Source organism: Ahaetulla prasina, chromosome 4 (assembly GCF_028640845.1).
Source record: "Ahaetulla prasina isolate Xishuangbanna chromosome 4, ASM2864084v1, whole genome shotgun sequence".
In the NCBI taxonomy this organism is placed as follows: domain Eukaryota; kingdom Metazoa; phylum Chordata; class Lepidosauria; order Squamata; family Colubridae; genus Ahaetulla; species Ahaetulla prasina.
Genome location: NC_080542.1, coordinates 55,675,078 through 55,695,093, shown reverse-complemented (window position 1 = coordinate 55,695,093; position 20,016 = coordinate 55,675,078). Strand labels below are relative to the sequence as shown.

General features: G+C 44.0%; 1 pseudogene; it reads left to right on the top strand.

The window, feature by feature from the left end:
• Positions 1–2,011: 2,011 nt before the first annotated feature.
• LOC131196592 (pleckstrin homology domain-containing family M member 1-like) lies at positions 2,012–20,016 on the top strand (annotated as a pseudogene).

Genomic DNA, 20,016 nt, shown 5'->3' with positions numbered 1-20,016 from the left:
CCAGTTGCCCAGTAAAGCAAGATATGTTGCACTGGTGGTCTCATGAGTAGAAGTCCCAGGGCTCATTATGTGTAATTAAAAAAAAAAAGGAAAAAGCCTGGATTGCACACTGATTAACCTCAATTTGGACTAAAATAAATCTGGATGCACTAAAGTAAGAGCTAGGGCAGGTTCAGTAACCAACCCTTGGAAATGGGCAGCCTGTAATTTAAAGGAAAACCATGGCTGTGAAAATTTTGGGATGTGTGCTTGCTTGAAACCTGACTAGAAGCTCTCAGAAAGTGATATCTAACAGCTGAAATTAATTGGCATAGAAAATTGGATACTGTAAAATTCTTACCAGAACTTTTCCCCTGGCTGCTAGACTTTCATGGTTGAAAGCTTTTTGGAGCCACTGAAGGAATCTTTTTCTGTTGCCTTCCTTTCCATCAGAAAAATTAAAAGCACCCATCAAGCCTCCCTGATTTGATTAATTTTAATTTTTTGCCAAGAGCATGTTTCAAAACTCTTTTTCAAAAACGTTTTGGAAAAAAAAAAAGTAGGGATTGTAGGAAGTTAGCACCCACCCCCCTCCTAGAAGAATGAAATATTTTAGAAAATATTTAAAAGGCAGAATATATTTCCCTGGATGAGAAATGGAGAAACATGTTTTAAAGACAAAGCAGCTCCCTGCAACTTCCTGCCACCCCCCACCTTTGTCAATGGGCCATCATCTGCATCATAATAGAACCCATCTAGCAACTGAAACTCACCACATGGCACCTGGGAAGATTACATCAGCCAGCAAGGCTAGCTAAGACCCCCACCCCCTGGGAGTCTGACAGCCAATCAGGGTACTTTCTTGTGCCCCAGAAAGTTCAAAGCTCAGAAAAAGCATAAAGCCAGGGAACACACAGGATCTCACCCCCTTTTCTGTTCAGGAACTCAAGCCATGTGATCCTGGACATCATTAAACCATCTTTCCAAGCAGCCTCCGTGTTTCCAGTGTCTTTGTCCCCACTTGGAACTGAACCCAGATGGATATTTCTTCCAACAGGATAATAGCAGGAACTGAATAGTCTTTATCTCAGGATTATTCCCATGTAGATGGATAGGTTGATGTGATAGCATGACCGCTCTAAGAAAGGTTAATGACTGCCTTTAGATTTATACTAAATGTTTTAAAGAGAAAATGGAATTTATGTAAAATATAGATGATGACTATATGAAAATTTTTAGAGATATTTTGGGACTAGATATTTTCCAGGATAAAAGGATGGAATAGAAAAGAAAAGAAATAGAAAAGGACTATCACAACATTTGAAAAGGGGAAAATATTGGATAAATGATATGAGAGGAAGAAATCTGAAATATGTTTGAACATGTGCCCGACTGATACCTTTTTCAACAAAGATTTGTATGTTTTATTTTGTTTTTAAAAAAATGAAAAAAAACCTGTTTTTAAAAAAAACAGTTTATGTCCAGGATGCGAGGGGTCACATCCCTATTTTTGATTCGTGCAGCATACAGGTCTTCAATAGAAGGCAGGTTGGTAGCCATAGATATTGGAAGGCAAACACGCCGCTTTGATACTGCAGGTAATGGGCGCATTTGATAACGGATCGTGAATGTGCCTAATCATGAAGTTTAATCGCCGCCTCTATCTCGTGTGGTATTTGTTCTGCACAGTTCAGAGTATTTCGTAATTCATCCTATACGAAATAGTAGTTTTTGTATGTATTTGTTCGACCGATCTAACAAAAGGAGGCGGCAAAAGCGTGTTCCTCCTCCTCCTCCTCAATCTCGTTGGTTCACTGTCTCCACTTGAAGCTGCCGTTCTCCGTCTCAAGAGTGGGAGAGAAGCAGCTACTGAAACTGAGGTCTAGATGACTTTAACCGTTTCCCGCTTTTGAAGCTCTAAGTGGCACGATGACGTAAGAGGTGCGCTTGCGCCGACCGCGGCCGCTGCTTCCGCTCACTTCCGGGTTTCCCCGTAGAGTTTCGTCTGGGTCGCGCCGCGGAGCTGGTGAGATCCCTCCCCCTCCCCCCCGCAATCTCCCGCCAAGCCCCGCCCCCTGGTGGGGGAAAGGAGTCGGTAGGGAGACTCTTGGGGACAGAAGGCGAAGTGGCGTTGAAGGAACGCAAGCGGGGAAGGATTTGGGGAAGAAGGTGAGGGAAAGGAGGTGGAAAGGTAGGTGGTGGGAAAGAAACGCTGCTGGGGTCAAGATGGTTCTTCCCTCTGTCCCGAGATACAGGGGAAGTTCAATGGGGGGAGGAATATCAGGATCGGGATAGCGCTCTGTTAGTTACTACTTAGCCTGGTGCCCGGCGGTTGGTTTTTACTCCTGTGGTGACAGGAGAGACAAAGACTCGTTGCCTTGATTTGTCCCGAGGACAACCGGCAGCTTTCTTAGAGACATTCCAGGAATCTGGCCCTTGGCTTCCCTGCCTTCTCTTTAGTCCTAAGTGGAATCAGTTTCTCTAATCTGTCATCCCCTTGAACCATGGACAAGGTCTGTGAAATTAGTGGTTGTTTTTTTTTAAATTCAGAAGGATTTGTCTTCTTTCACTCTTTCATAACTATATTACTACTGAAAAAAACACTAATAAATCAACGTTGTCTTCATTTTTGTTCCTTACAGTCTTGTCTATGTTTATGGTTGTGTGCCTCACTAGGATTAATTTTCTATTTATTTTTCTTCTATGTGTCTAGATTTATCTATTTTTGAGCTCAAAAGAAATTATTTAACATCTTGACTTTTTTCAACATCAGTTGCAAGTTCATTAAGTAAGTAATTTTTATTAGTTTTATAATATTAACTTAGATGTTTCACATTCCATCTTTATTTCATAATGTCTTTTAATTCTTTAAATTAATAAAGTGCTGTTGTTTGCATATCTCAAAATATTTCAGCTCCTATTTTGGTTGTGTCATCTCTCTTGGCCCTGACAGTCGTATAATATATTCACTAAATAAATATGAAGATATGAAGATAATATGATTCTTGTTCTCCATCTTGTTTAACTCTCCAAATTCCAGTTTTTACAATAAGCTGCTACTTCATTTAAACAATCCTTGTTCTAGGCTGCTGTCAACCTGCATATTTTCCACATTGGTATAATTTACACAAAACCCTTGATATATTTAAATTAGGCTCAGGGTGGCTTACAATGTATAAGGCAATAGTCTCATTCTATTTGTATATTTTTTTACAAAGTCAACTTATTGCCCCCCCAACAATCTGGGTCCTCATTTTACCTACCTTATAAAGGGTGGAAGGCTGAGTCAACCTTGGGCCGGGCTCGAACCTGCAGTAATTGCAGGCTTTGTGTTCTAATAACAGGCTTCTCTATTGCCTGAGCTATCCCGGCCCGGCTGACTTCTGACAAACAAAGTCAATGGGGAAGCCAGTTTCAGTCAACAACCAGGTTATTAACAACTGTAGTGATTCACTTAAGAGCTGTGGCAAGAAAGCTCATAAAATGGTGCAAAATTCATCTAACAACTGTTACTTAGCAACAGAATCATAAGTTCTAGGACTACCTGTTTGATGCCTATTGCAAGTTTCTGACAAATAATTACCTTCAAGTGCACCTTATATTAACACTACAGCTGCTTTGTTCTTCAAAAGAATTGCTCCCACATGCCATAGTAACCATCATTATATACCTCAATTGGAGGCTTTTATTTCACTTGTCAGTTTACAGAGTTGGAAGGGACCTTATAGGTCATCTAGTCCAACCCCCCACCCAAGCAGGAGATCCTATACCATTTCTGACATGACAATCCAGTCTCTTCTTGAAATGATGATATCACTCTTCTAGTGATGAAGCTCCCACAACTTCTGAAGGCAAGCTGTTCCATTGGTTGTTTGTTCTCACTGTCAGAAAATTTCTTCTTATTTCTAGGTTGAATCTCTCCTTGATCAGTTTCTATCCATTAGTCTTGTGTTACTATTTCATCAGTATGCCTTGAGAAAAAACTGTTTCTTACCAAAGAGGATTAAATTGTCTATTTAAAATCTGCATTTCTAAACTACTTATACCATGGGTGCCTTCTTCTTCTCCCAGTTATTGGGTAGAAAAGTCAGGCTTCTAGGCATTTGAGGACACAGCTGCAAATTGACATAAAACTTCTTGCATCTCCCAGGTCCGATTTATTTATTTATTCAAATTTTTATACCGCCCTATCTCCCGAAGGACTCAGGGCGGTTTACAGCCCGATAAAATACAAATATAATACAAGTTAAAAACACTGATTAAAAAACTTATTTGAAAAGGCCAAAATTTAAAAATACAATTAAGACAATAAAACCCCCTAAAATTAAATTTAAAACTTAAAATCCTAGTCCAGTCCTGCACAAATAAATAGATGTGTTTTAAGCTCGCGGCGGAAGGTTCGAAGGTCAGGAAGTTGACGAAGTCCTGGGGGAAGTTCATTCCAGAGGGTGGGAGCCTCCACAGAGAAGGCCCTTCCCCTGGGTGTCGTCAGTTGGCACTGCCTGGCAGACGGCACCCTAAGGAGTCCCTCCCTGTGAGAGCGCACAGGTCGGTGGGAGGCAATCGGTGGCAGCAGACGGTCCTGTAGGTAACCCGGCCCTAAGCCATGGAGCGCTTTGAAGATAGGTACCAAAACCTTGAAGCGCACCCGGAAGGCCACAGGCAGCCAGTGCAGTCTGCGCAGGAGAGGTGTTGGGAGCCACGAGGGGCTCCCTCTATCACCCGCGCAGCCGCATTCTGGACTAACTGGAGCCTCCGGGTGCTCCTCAAGGGAAGCCCCATGTAGAGAGCATTGCAGTAATCCAGGCGAGATGTCACGAGAGCATGAGTGACCGTGCATAGGGCATCCTGGTCCAGGAAGAGGCGCAACTGGCGAACCGGGCGAACCTGGTAAAAAGCTCTCCTGGAGACGGCCGCCAAATGGTCTTCAAAGGACAGCCGTGCATCCAGGAGAACGCCCAAGTTGCGCACCCTTTCCATTGGGGCCAATGACTCGCCCCCAACAGTCAGCCGTAATTGCAGCTGACTGTACCGGGGTGCCGGCATTCACAGCCACTCTGTCTTGGAGGGATTGAGCTTGAGCCTGTTTCTCCCCATCCAGACCCGTAAGGCCTCCAGGCACCGGGACAGCACTTCGACAGCTTCGTTGGGGTGGCCCGGTGTGGAAAAGTACAGCTGAGTATCATCAGCGTACAGTTGGTAACTCACACCGAAACCACTGATGATCTCACCCAGCGGCTTCATATAGATGTTGAACAGGAGGGGTGAGAGAATCGACCCTTGCGGCACCCCACAAGTGAGGCGCTTCGGGGTCGACCTCTGCCCTCCCGTCAACACCGTCTGCAACCGATCAGAGAGATAGGAGGAGAACCACCGATAAACGGTGCCTCCCACTCCCAATCCCTCCAACCGGTGCAGCAAGATACCATGGTCGATGGTATCAAAAGCCGCTGAGAGATCTAATAGGACCAAGGCAGAGGAATAACCCCTATCCCTGGCCCTCCAGAGATCATCAACCAACGCGACCGTGCTGTATCCGGGCCGAAAGCCGGACTGGAACGGGTCATCCAGGTACCAGGGTAATTGACATGCCACCACACTCTCTACAACCTTCGCCACAACCTTCGCCACAAAGCGAAGGTTGGAGACCGGATGATAATTACCTAAAACAGCTGGGTCCAGGGAAGGCTTCTTAAGGAGGGGTCTTACCACCGCCTCCTTCAAGGCGGCAGGGAAAACACCCGCCAACAAAGAAGCATTTGTAATCCCCTGGAGCCAGCCTCGTGTCACCTCCTGTGTGGCCAGCACCAACCAGAAGGGGCACGGGTCCAGTAAACATGTGGTGGCATTCAACCTCCCCAATAACCTGTCCATGTCCTCGGGAGCCACAGGGTCAAACTCATCCCAAATAGTCTCAACAAGACAGCTCTCCGACCTCTCGTCTGGATCCACCCAATTTTGATCCAAGCCCTCCCGAAGCTGAACGATTTTATCATATAGATAACCACTAAACTCCTCGGCACGTCCCTGCAGCGGGTCATCCCGCTCTCCCTGTTGAAGGAGAGAGCGGGTCACCCGAAACAGGGCGGCCGGGCGGTTATCTGCCGACGCAATGAGGGAGGAGACGTAGCAACGTCTCGCTTCCCTCAGTGCCACTAGGTAGGTCCTATTATAAGACCTAACTAGTGTCCGATCAGCCTCGGAACGACTGGACCTCCAGGAACTCTCTAGGCGTCTTCTCCGGCGCTTCATCTCCCTCAGCCCCTCGGAGAACCAAGGGGCCGGTTGAGACCTGCGCCGGGTCAGAGGCCGCAAAGGCACGACACGGTCTAAAGCCCCAACCGCGGCAAGTTCCCAAGCCGCGACTAGTTCTTCAGCCGAGCCGTGAGCCAGACCCTCAGGAAACGGCCCAAGCTCCATCCGGAACCTCTCCGGGTCCATCAGGCGCCTGGGACGGAACCATTGTGTTGGTTCCGTCTCCCTGCGGCGTTGAGCAGCGGTCCGAAAGTCTAGACGAAGGAGAGAGTGATCTGACCATGACAAAGATTCAGTGACTAAATCTCTCAAGTCCAGATCCTTCAACCACTGTCCAGAGATAAAAATCAAATCCAGCATGCCTCCCCCAATGTGAGTAGGGCCATCCACTACTTGTGTCAGATCCATGGCCGTCATGGAAGCCATGAACTCCCGAGCTGCTGTCGATGACAAGCCGGCCGATGGCAAGTTAAAAGTCCCCCATGACCATAAGTCTAGGGGTCTCACCTGCCACTCCAGCAAGCACCTCCAGGAGCTCGGGCAGGGCTGCTGCCACGCAGCAAGGAGCCAGGTACGTGACCAGCAAGCCCATCTGACACCTATGACCCCACCTCACAAAGAGGATTCACAGCCGCAATCTGAGGCACAGTGGTCTCCTCGGCTCTAGGCTTTCTTTAATAACAACCGCCACCTCCACCCCTACCTTGGGCCCTCGGTCGATGAAATGCTCGGAAACCCGTGGGCACATTTGAACAAGGGCACGCCTCTGTGCCCAACCAGGTCTCCGTAACGCCCATAAGGTCCGCGCACCCCTGAATAAGATCACAGATTAGGGGGCCTTATTGACCACGGACCGTGCGTTGCACAACATCAACCGGAGGCCCAGGCTCTGAGGGTCTTGACCATCCGGGAATGGGAGAAGTCTGAGGGCTCGGGGCGCGATCGCCTGCAAACATCGAGCACGCCCCCATAGAACGATATGAGCCCCACTTCCGCCATATCTGCCCCTCCCACTAACCGTACAGATAAAACCACCCTCAAAAAGTGGAACACAAACTCCCCATAACCTCGAACCTATTAAACAACTGCATGAGCACATGCAGGAACTGGACCCCACCCGACGGGTTCCCCAACACCCGCCTAACCCTCCCACCCCTTAAAATGCCCTATCTAAAACCCCAAAGGCTCTTCCTCTCGTGATGCCAACTCTGTGGGTCCCAAGACCCGTCATTGAGGCCGGCCCTCGGTAACGAAGCGGGCCATTCCTGCGAGGCGGGGGCACCTCGCAGGCGCAAGAGTTCATGTGCAGAGTAACGCATAGAAAAGTACGAATCGGCGAAAGATGATAAGATGATAAAATCCCAGGTGGTAGGGCATTAACAAATGATGAAACCTCCAATGGATGTCCAGTTGTCAAATAGGACAAATAAGGGCTGGAACCAGATAATAAAGATGATAAAACCAAAGAAAGTAGACAGACAGCATCCATGGTGAATCTATGGATAAAGTTCCTACAAAAAGATCTTAACAAGGTAGAAATTACTATCAGTCTGTCCATAGTCCAGTCCAGAAACCCATGGGGTACAAAATGGATGGCATTACGGTCCCCACCATCGATGTCCGTTGTCAATTACTCCACCGAAGCCTGTCATATCGCCCCCTCCGCCAAATACTCCGAGAGCAGGCTGCTCAGGCCAAAGACCTGTCCACAGCCGGCTACTGACTCCAAAAGGCCACAGGTCCCAATGTGGCAGGGGGCCAAATCGGATGGATGAAAAACCAGGCAGAGAAGGCGAATGCAGGCCGGGAAAACCTTCACCCCTTCAACGTTCGAAAGTCAGGGGGGCGGACAACTATAGGCTAGGAACAATCCTTCGCCGCTTCGATATTCAGAAGTCAAATGGGGGGGGGCAGGCCATCAATAAAGGACGCAGATGGAAAACGCCAGATGGAAAGCGCCATTAAAGGAGAAACAAACCGCGGCCACGCCTCAGGCCTTATCTCAGGCCTCACCTCCCACCGCGGCCTCGTCACGCCCAACGCCGATGGAACCGCGGAACAGAGGACGCCGCTGGAGAAAACGACTCGTAGCCCACCAGGGCCTCGCCAGGCGTAACAAAGCGCCGAAGGGCAAAACAGGCCGGAACTAATGCCGCAGCTGAAGTCGGGCCGAAATCGAGGCCGGAGCCGGCAGCAAACAGCGGGCCTCCCTCGCGCCCCGAAGATGGCTGCCATCATCCAATTCGCCGCTTTTCCCTCGGCCCCGTTCTCGGCTGCCGCAAACCCGAGAGGGTCAGGAAACCTCTCCTGCGGCAGCCAGGAAGATGATCCAGTAGACCGAGGGACAGGAGCAGCTCGGTAAGTCACCCAAAGGCCACCATCCTGGGAGAATCATCCAACGCCGATTCCGACTCTCCTAGCAAACCGCCATACTTGCGCATGCGCAGAGCCTTTTTCGATGACCTGCCCTCCCCAATAGGATGCCACAGGAATACAATATGACGTGCTGCTTCTGGTAAATTAGCCATCTCTTCCTCTATCTGCTCTATTTGTCTGGAAAAGGAGTTTACAAATAAGTAGGTGCCCATTTCTAATATTCTGAAACACCTTAAGTCTTTTTCAGACTTGATTAGGGTACAAAAACATGTACTGTATAAGGAAGTTATATGTGCTACTCCTATACCAGTATTTCTACAATTTTATGCTGGATCATCTGAAATACTTTTCCACTCATTTAGGCTTTAGACGTAACTGAGACAGATGAAAGTCAAGGACTAAGTTTGGGCAAATTCTTTGCAGTATGTTGAGTCTCGTACAAAAAACCGCATATCTTTGAATTTTTAAAGTAACTTGATCTTTTCTGCTTCAAGAGATCATTCACAATATAATAATAATTTTTTAAAGTATTTTTATTATCTGAGACCAAATTTTGAATGTTTCCAACCCATGCTGCATTAACATTAAAGTAAATGATCCATTTCAAACAAGACTTAATTTATTTGCTGCATTATTATTTTTCATATACTTTCTATTTTTCAGCACCTTTCTTGAACTGCATTGCCCAGATTACTATATTCACCCATTGAGATCTGCCAGTATTTGCATAGTATTAATAGTAATTTGGAAGTGGGATGGTTTATTTAATCTTGGTGCAACCTAAGACATCTTGTATTTATGTTACTTTAGTTGATCAAGAAGCAGCTGGTGAATTCCATCAAGGCCCTGCAGAAGAATTATGTGACCTCTGATGCTCTTGTAACAAGTGAGGATCAAGGTGCTAATACTCTTTGTTGTGTATTGGAGGCTGTGTTTGTGCATGGTTTGAACACTAAGCACATCAAAGCAGAGGTTGGCACAAAAGGGAGAAAACATGGAGAGCGACGACTTCCTCAGCCAGTGTTTTGGACTCTGCTAAAATCTATTACTCACAGGTGAGACTCAGAAATGCTGCAATTTTGATTTGGGAAGTTACAATAGTGTTCAATGTTTATTTACATGGTGAGTATATAGTATGATGCAAGAATGAGATTTTTGGGTGCAGAAATCATCTGATGTGTGGAATGCTAGAGAACTTGTCTCGTATGGGTTTAATAGATAAAAAAAACCCATGGTGTAATTATATGTGCCTCAGTTATCTCTTGATGGGGCAGCAAAATGGCTCATTGGTTAAAACAGGGGTGTCAAACTCAGTTTCATTGAGGGCCACATTATAGTTGCCTTCAAAGGGCCAGTAGCCAGGTCTCCGTAACTCGGTGGATGTGGCTGGGTGGGCATGGCGAGACTTGTGCCACTCACTGGGTGCAGCTGACTCGAGATGGCTGGGTCAGGATAGAAAAAGTCACACTGACTTGTGCAGACAATTTGGTGCCCCACAAAATCCTCGCCTCCCCACACATGCACACACCATTCCAAGTTTGGGGACTTTTATCCACAGAAGAAGGAGAACCCTTCTCCCCAAGCCCAGACATGATTCGTAGTTTGTAAGTCAGATATGGATAAAAGTCTCCAAGCTTGGAATGGTGTGCGTGTGCGTGCGTCGTGTGTGTTTACAGCATGCCAAAGGAGATGTTCTTCTCCCAATCCCAGACATTATAGGCATTTCCTTGTCTAGTGCCCCCTCCCAGCAAAGCAGGAGGTAGAGGATGCTACTGCTGCATGTGGAAGTGCAGGAAGAAAGTTTGCAACAAACAGTTGCCTCCAACTGATAGATCTCTGGAGAGCAAGAGGAGGAGGCAGGGGAGTAATGCTCCCTAGTTCTGCATGAGGAAGATTGGCTGTTCTCCAAAGGGAATCCCCATTTCCAATCGTGGTAAAAATGCCGGCTTGTTGGGGCAGCCTTCCCTCATGCAGCTTCCTTTCCACTCCTTCCTCCTCTCCAGAGATCTGTCAAGGCAGAAGTTGGACTCAGAGGAAACAGCTTCCTGCAAACTTTCTCCTCCACGATTCCATACACAGCAGTGTCATCCTCTGCCTCCTGTGGGAGGTCAGGCAAGGTTGGAAAGGGGGATCCAGAGGTTTTCAGTGGAGGAAGATGAGACTAGGGCAAGCACCAAAGCCTCGTCTACCAGAGGAGCCTCACCACCCTTCTCAGGCCATGCTGAGGACCCTGAACAGTGGTGCCTGCTGCCCAGAGCTCTGAGCAGCAGACGGCAAGCACCCAGCCCAGTCCTCAAACTCCTGGGGCACTGGGACCCCGCAGTCCAGCCCATTCCTGCTTCCCCAAGGGGGCACCTGGCTGTGCTTACTTTCTCCTGAAGACTGCTACTTCTGTGCTTGCTCTCCTTGGCCAGGTTGTTCATGATGGGTGCAGAGGGCAAAGTAGGTGGATCAGAGGGAGATCCACACTCTCTCCACACAAGAAGACATGGCTTTGTAAGCAAAGCATCCTCAGCTATCTTTCTTCTTCCTCTCTCCCCTCTTCTTCCTTCCCTGCTTCCCTCCTTCTCATTCCTATCTCCTCCCTCCCTCCCTCCCTTCTTGCCTTCCACCTTCACCTTCCCTTCCTTTCTTTTTCCCTTTATATCCTTCCTTTCTCCTCCCCCTCTTTTCTCTTTCTCATTTTCTTTCCTTCCTTCCTTCCTTCCTTCCTTCCTTCCTTCCTTCCTTCCTTCCTTCCTTCCTTCCTTCCTTCCTTCCTTCCCTGCTTCTCATTCCCATCCACTTCCTTCCTTCCTGCTTCCCTCCCACCTTCCCTACCTTCCTCCTTCTCATTCCCATCTCCCTCCTTCCTTCCTTCTGCATTTTTCATTAGGTTAAAGACAAGCCCCTCTTCCCTGCCAGCCACTCCTTCCTCCTTGCTATGCTATCAGCTGGTTAATCTGCCTGCATATTCTAACATGCACAGCTGCTTGGAGAGATTGAATCTGTGCTGCTGATAGATGAAACTTGGGATAAGATTACATGGATTTGAATATCTTGATGACATATTTGTCTGAAAAGTCTTTTATAGAGTACAGCCTGATACAAATGTATGGAAATGTTTCTAATGACAACCATTTATCTACCCTCCTGTTTGAAAGGCAATTATTCACATCTCATTTGCATTTGTATGTGCAGGCAAACTTTTCCATAAGCTCCTTCCAAGTGAACAGAGTTAACTATTCCTTCCTCCTTCTCCTTCCCATCTCCCTCCCTCCCTTCCTTCCTCCCTTCCTTCCTTCTTTCCTTCCTCTCTCCCTCCCTCCCTCCACAGAAAGGGATGAGGGAAGAGAGTGTAGCCGTGGCTTTCCCATGCGGGGCAGAGCCAGTCCCGGTGAAAGATAAGCACTGTCCACTATCATTGGCAACAATAAAAGCCAGGGAACTCCTTTACCATTTTACCTCTTGATGTTTTCATCAGATAAGAATGCATCAAACCCAATTTTCACCACTTGCTAAACCTGTGCTTTCTCTTGTCTTTGGGAGCTGTCCTTTTAATGGATGTTGTATTTTCCCCTCCATGGCTATTACTTCTTTTTCAGAAACATAATTTCTGAACTGGAAAACTTCATCAATACAGATGTGGGGCGTTGTCGTTCGTGGTTGAGGCTGGCTCTGAATGATGGCCTGATGGAGTGTTACCTAAAACTCTTGCTTCATGAAAAGTCTCAACTCTCTGAATATTACCATTCACCTGCTCTGCTTCTGGATACTGAGGAGGTTGAATTTCTCCTCAGTTTTCTGCAGGGCTTGTCTTCTCTGGCTTTTAACCTCTCCTATAAGTCAGCAGTATTGAACGAGTGGACCATCACACCTTTATCCTTGTCAGGCCTTTGCCCTGCCTGGGAACTGTTGGATCCTCTTGTGGGGCTGGAATCTCAAAGAAAGGAGTCCCTTAGTTTTCTCTCACAATCTTCGGGCTCTGATGAAGTTGAAGCTCACCCAGCCATCCTGCCTGTCCCTGAAAGTCAACAGGCAGATAAACTCACAGCTTCCAACTTGAGCATCAGCACAACTGGTTCCTCACAGCTCTCTTCCAGCCTTGACTCTGACATTCTCCTCCCAGCCAATTCTCCCAGCACCACCAGCCCAGCTACGGAGAAAGAGCCCATCTCCAATGACTCTGAAGTTGACACGACAACAGCAACAGCAGACTTGGACCAGGACCTCCAAGAGTGAGTATGATAGTGAAAGTGATATGTCACATAATATCTTAACTCTGCAAAAATGAAAGCAGAAGTTTAGTGGGATTCAGCATAATACTAACATGACAATTCCTGGATAATATAATATAATATAATATAATGTGCTTGCATATCAATATAATATAATGTGCTTGCATATCAATATGGGAAATCAACCTGCATATCTTTTCTGCCTTTTTTCTAAGCCTCAGATAGAGGCTTGCTCAGAAGGCTCGCTTCTCCTATCATTGGTCCTGTTTCTGCGATTTTTCTTTGACCACGTATGTGGTGCTCCCTTGGTTAAGCAATTTTTCCATTTCATTCATGATAACTGTTCTGATTTTCTTTTCAGCATTTATGTTACATCACAGAAACATAATCGGTAGTTCTTGGGGTTTTTTATAGTTAGTATGTTACGTTATCTACAAACAAACATTGGAAGTGTTTAACGTTTATATATGACGGTAAGAGTTTATTAATTATAGGTTTGATAATGGCACCATTTTCAGAGCTTGAGAAAGCTGTAGTCTTGTCTGGATGATTCACTCAATAAATCCACAACCAAGGAGCAATTTGAACACAAGGCCAATTTCCTATATATTTTGTCTGGACCTAGAAGCTTCACTCTCAAAATACTGTGTGTGTATTTAATTTGTCTATTCTAATCCTTTAGATTAGGGGTGTCAAACTGGCAGCCTCTGGGCCGGTTGCGTCACACACAGGCCACACCCACTGCAGCTCCACAGAGAGGGGAAATGTTGCGATACATCACGTGATGTCAACATGACGTGGCAAGTTTGACACCGGTGCTCTAGACCAACTTAACACATAGTATAGAATGCATCAATTCTGTTCATGTATTAAAAGAGTTTATTTTGATGCTTGAAAGAGCAAATTAACAGTTATTGAATGCGTTGAATTATATGTGACTAAACCTCAGTCATCTTTGATACCTTATCTCTGGACTCCATGTGGTACATTGAAAGATAGAATTACTGGAGATGATTTTTCTCTTGCAAATGTTTTAAAACTTTATATTTCTTTCCAGAGTGTTAGCAGAATTTACCAGGACACAGAGAAAGTTGGAATCTGTAGGAGTTCATGAAGCACCCATTGTCTCTCAGTCTTCCCCACCAGCGTGCCCCTGCCCTGCCACCAGTTTCTGCACTGTGCACCTTCCTCAAACTGTAATGGCAAAAGATCCTGTTGACTTCATGCTACCTGCAATAATGACTAATTCACAGCTTCCCAATTTACCTAAGAGTGGTAGTTAGTAGTAGTACCAGTGGTAGTAGTAGTACCAGTGTCCAACAGACATCAATGCTAGCCACAATAACTGTGACCAAAGAACCTGTGGATGTGACCCAAATTCATTGCAACATCAAGAGAGGAGCTAAAACCTGGAGCAATGAAGTCAATGGTTATGAAGGAAGCCTTCCAGGAACAGACCAGCTTCTTTCACCAGTCTCACCAGTGGTCTGCCCTGTAAGGATTACTTGTTCTGTTCTGTAATGTTTTGTTTGTTTTGAAGCTTCTGGAGCTCTTTCTGGCCACATTGCCAAAAATCGGCAATAACACTGGTAAAAGAATCAGCCTAGTTCTCTATTGTTTTGAAGCGGGGAATAAAACTTTAGTGTAATTCTAGAATAAGCTTAGGGTGGTTTTTAAAAATAAATCTTAATAAAGCAAGGGGAAATCCTGGCTTGGCTAGATTGCCTTGTCTGGTGAGGCTTTTGGCTCTCCTCAAATAATTAAGGTGGTCTTTGGCCATCCTTTGTATTTCTACAATAGTTCAGTAAGTTCTGGAAGGTTTACAATAAGTACAAATAAGTACAAACGTTGCCAAAATTTATACCTCCGGCATGCCAAATAGATATTCATTTTCAGTAGCTTCCCAAAATCATTAATATTTTTTAATGATTTTTTTGAAACTCCCTGAAGGAGCCCATTGGAAGTTGAGTTAATTGTTTATCATGGGATATTATTTCCTTGTTTGGGGACCTGAGAACGTCACTGTATCTCCCTACATTTTTTAAAATTGGTATTTAATGAACTATGATTAACAAACACTGTCAGGTAACTAAATTAACACAAAACCAAGATGAAAAAAAGATATGGAAACTACAAACCAATCTACTTAAATACAAATAGACACTTACTGTACCTGTACAAATTTTATCATACAGGTAAAACATTACCATATTTTAGTTATTAATTAAATAATTACCATATTTTAATTATCACTTTTTTATAAAAATGAGAAATGGCAAATCTGTCACATTCACCAGCTAGGGGCCTCACAACGAACGAATGATGTTGATCAAGAAGTTCCTTTACAGCTACGGAAATGCTTTTCCTGCAGCTGCACTGAAACTTCCTGTCCTTGGCTTCCTTTTCTCCTAGCTACAGTGCCTTATTCCTGGCTTGGAGCCAGTCTGTATGTCATAGTTCATAGGAAATGATGTCACCTTTCCCAGATCACTTTTCCCAAATATCACCCATCTATTCCACTGGCATCCAGAAGAAAAAATGTGGAATACCTTTGTAAGACCGTGCCTAATTCTTTCCCAGGTGTTCCCAAATTTCTGTAATAATTATTCCTGATGATATGAAAATTTAAAAAAACATTTCAGTTTTATTTATATTTCTGTGTGTATATCTACAGTATGTGTTTAAAATGTTCAAAATTAATAGAATTTTAAAATTAAATAGTAATTTGTCACAGGCTGAATTTTTAAAGTTGTTTAAATTGGATGGCCATTTTTCTTGGTGCTTTAAATGGTAGGTTTGGAATATGTTTTTTTTCCAACCGATCTGTCCATCCAAAGGCAATAATGATAATCACCTGTATTTATAGTGCAAACTCTCAGGTCAAGTCTTTTAACATAATACTCAATTAGAAGATGGCTGCTTTGCTGGTCACTTGCAAGAAAAATCTCTAACAAGGATATTGCTATCATTGAACTTGAATTTTATTCCTATTGAAATCTAGTAAAGTTCAGAATCATCCCACCATTCTTTCCACATTTCTTAATCACTATCCTTCTTTTCTCCTGTTCTTGCTTCACCATCAAATCTGAGCAATGTCAAAAATAAATTCATTCTGTGCAGACTTCCATGATAGCAATAAGAGGATGCTGTCCTTCGAAGGACAATATTTTCTTGCATCAGCCCAGCCGCTTGAATTCAATAAAGTCAAAACCAGAAGACTAGCTTGTTCTGGTAATAGCACAAATGTTATCTTGCTTCTTTATTATTTCCCAACAGAAAAGAAGCTGGATCACTGAGGATGATTTTTACCTTCCTTCCCCTCCTGAGGAAACAGAAAAAAGCCTCTCCAGTTCTCGCAGCACTTCACTGGAGAGGCTTACCGGTAGCCAACCTGCCATGCCATTGAGAATCCCAGATCCAGGCGAGCTCTCTGTATCCTCAGTAGAGCTCAGCAAACCTAAACTGTCTCCTGGAAGGGAGCTGAAGGGCTTTAGTGTTGTTCATCGGAGACAAATAGGTAACTTGTGTTTTGATTAAGGGAGAAAGGATGAGGTAGAATGGGAGGAGAGATTTCTATGGTGGTTCAAAGAATTTAGAATAATAGAAGCATCATCCATTTTTCCTGCTTTACAGAAATATCATTTGCGCTAAAGAATGTATAAAGCTATTCCTCTCCTCACTTGTAGGTCTTTCCAATCCATTTCGGGGTCTGCTGAAGTTGGGAACCCTGGAACGTTGAGGAGCTATGGGCATCTGGAAAGAGTTTTTCTGTGAGCTCTTACCTCTAGAGTTTGTAGACTATTTGTAGACTATGAGAATCGAGTGTGTGTAGAAAACTGTTCTCTGCTGAGATGTGAGTCCTTAGGATGGGCTCACAGTGATGGGCGCTTTGAGCTAGTCTTTTCCAACAAACGATTGTATCTTCGGGCTTCCTCTCAGGATGAAGCAGAGGACTGGTTGGACTGGCTGGATGAGGCCGTAAAAAAGTATAGGCTACAGCAGGATGAAGGATGTGAAACTCTAGAATACCCTGAGGCTGCAGAGGATTCTGAGGATTTCTTTGGAGGTGGACCACCTGGTGACTTGCCTTCCTTCTCGGGGTACAATAGAACTGGCCCAACTGAGTTAGACTGGTCATGTGCCTTGAAACCCGAGTTAGATGCAGTTAAGGAATCCGTCCTGTACCTGGAAGTTGAAAAAGCATGGGTCCCTTTGGTATTCTCCTTGTCCTTAGAAGCCTTGAAATGCTTCAAAACCAGAAATGATGAAAAGATACTGAACAACAGCTTTGGAATTGAGACCATCCAGGATATCCTGCCAGATGTGAGCCTGGGTGGACCTGCGTTCTTCAAGATCATCACTTCAAAAGCAGTACTGAAGCTGAGAGCTGAGAACGCAGAGGAGGCAACTGATTGGCGAGACCTGGTCCGCCGGGTGCTCATGTCCTACCTGGAAATGGCAGAGGAGGCCCTCACGCTTGGGGGCAACCTGGATGGCAATTTACAGGCAATCCTGAAGAATACTGTTAAGGAACACGGATACTTGCTGCAGTATCTGGTTGCCATCCCCATGGAGAAAGGCCTGGACTGCCAATGTTTCATATGTGCAGGTAGGGATGTATGGCTGCTTGCAAAAAGTTAACTTACATAAAGCCTTTTTTAGTAAGTTAAAATGTATTTTCTCTTCCAATTAAACAACTAAGATTGAGGATTTTACTTCTGCATGTGTTTATTTGTAGTTAATGTGATTTTAGAACACAAGATATTGGTGGTCTTTGGTATATGCAGCTTTAACAACAGAGTTGTTAATGCCTGGAATGCACTACCAGACTCTATGGTCTCTTCTTCAAAATCCCCAAAGCTTTAACCAAAAACTATCTACTATTGACCTCTCACCATTCCTAAGAGGTTTATAAGGGGCGTACATAAGAGCACCTACGTGTCTACCATTCCTATCCTAATGTTCCCTTTGATTGTATCCAATTTCATATAGTTATTATATATATGCTTATATATCGTATAGTTATTTCATGCTTATGCTTATATATACTGTTGTGACAAAATAAATAAATAAAAATAAATAAAATAAAATTAATGGTAACATAACTCCAGATTAATCATGGGTAGTGGTAAGTCATTGAAACATGAAAGTCATAAACAAGTCATTATTACTGTAAGCCTTTGTTTCACTAAATCTCTTCATTCTTCTTATGCCCAAATATTAATTTAACTAATAGAAATAACAAAATTCTTAAGCTGCGATAACTTAGTGGGGGTGGGGACAGTCCTAAAATGTCTGAGTGTTCTGTTGTTGTTTTTTACTTCTTCTTCTAATTGATTCATTTTGAATGTCAAAACTACACTTCGTTTTCAGGGCTATGTGCCAAAGAAGATGGTAAAGTAAAGTTTGAAAAATTGTAAAGGCGCATGCATAAATTATTGGAAGTGACTTTGTGTATCTCTGATTAACATGAACTCATCTCTGACTCAGTGAAAAGCTGGCCTATTTACAGTTCAGAGTTATAATTCCACAGGAAGAAAGATGTAGGAAGATCAGGCAATGTGTGACAGGCAGGTCTGATGAGCAAATGCAGTTTGTGAAGTCATCTGTGGATATTGTTCTCTAGTTCATAATCTTACAGTTCATAACTGTCATCTCTAAGTAGACCATAGATTAATCTACTTGGTGACTTGACTGCACATTTTTCTATTTGAATGACTGAATGACTGAATGAATAACACATTCGGCTTTTAGTTTTTCACTGCTTACATTGGACTAGTCCTGTAAATATTTAACAAATACCCAGTTTTTGCAGTTGGGATAACTGGAAAATGTCCAAGAATCCTTCAGTATAGAGCTCAGTATAGAGGTGAGATAATGCTTATGAGCCTCTTACAATGAAGTGCAGGAATTTCTATTAACCAGAAAATATTGGGATCCATTTTATTCCTAAAATAATTTTGTGAACAAGAGAAAAATTAAGGGTTACACCCTTAGTAGTAAATCTGATAATAAAACTAAATAATGGACAAGAGGCTATACTTTTATGAAAGGTCAGGCCAAGTTTCCTGATTTCTTGAAGTGATATATCTTTCTTTTCAGATATAGAGTAAAATACATTATTATATTTCTAGCCACTAAACCAGAACAACAAATAGTTCTGTTCCAAAGATAGTTTTGACCTTGGGCTTTCTTTCTGCTAAAAATAAAAAAGTAACACAAGAAAAAGGAGGGTTCTTGCTTGGTATATATTGCTTCAGTGTCGGCTGTTTTGGACATAGCAGATTTTAGTTTGTAGTTATCTCTTTCTCTCTCTTTCTATCTGAAAAGTGGTCTGGTCCCAAATTGATTCCAGAAGTATTGCAAGAGGGGAAAAAAAGAAGAAGAGCAATATTGTTTCCATCTCTTCAAATCAGGAGGAGAGGGATTTGTATTGGATGACACAGAAGACTTCTGGGGGTATTGTTGGATCTGGTTTGCTAATCCCAAATTGATGTAATTTGATATGTACCATATTTTTCAAACTATAAGATGCACTGGAGTATAAGATGCACCTTAGTTTTTGGGGAAGAAAATAAGAAAAAAAGCTGATTGGTGGGTGGATTGGCCTCCTGAAACACCCCCAATCAGCTGTTCACAGAGGTGAACTTGAGCAACAGGTTCATTGTTTGTGAGCTCTGCACCCTGCTTTTAGAATTGACATACTTCTTTTTCCTTACAGGTGTAGTGAGTGCAAGACTGTCTTCCACAATAGTTGTCAGGCAAATGTCAGTTTCTGCCCTCGTTGTGTCCGTCGGCAGAAATATCACCAGCAACTGCAAGAATTCCTTTGGAAATGATCTCAACTGTGCCAGTCCTTTGGATAAGATTCTGGAATTCTCCAGAAGGCAATTGGAAGTCAAAAGCTTAGGAGCAATGGAAAAACACTACCAGCTGCACACCTTCTGTCTGGATTAGAGTCCTACAACAACCAGTGCACCTTGCCATCAGCTCTGGGAAAGGAAGCCACAGAGATACTTTCTTGAATTCATCCATTATTGCCATTAATCTTCATTTATCCTTGCCTTCCCAAGCAAATTCATCCTTATCCTGATATTGAATACTGGATATTAAAGGGATATGTAGCAAGAACTCCTAAGAAGACTGATTTTAGTGGATGTCTCTTGATTTAAATCACTGGAGAAAGGAA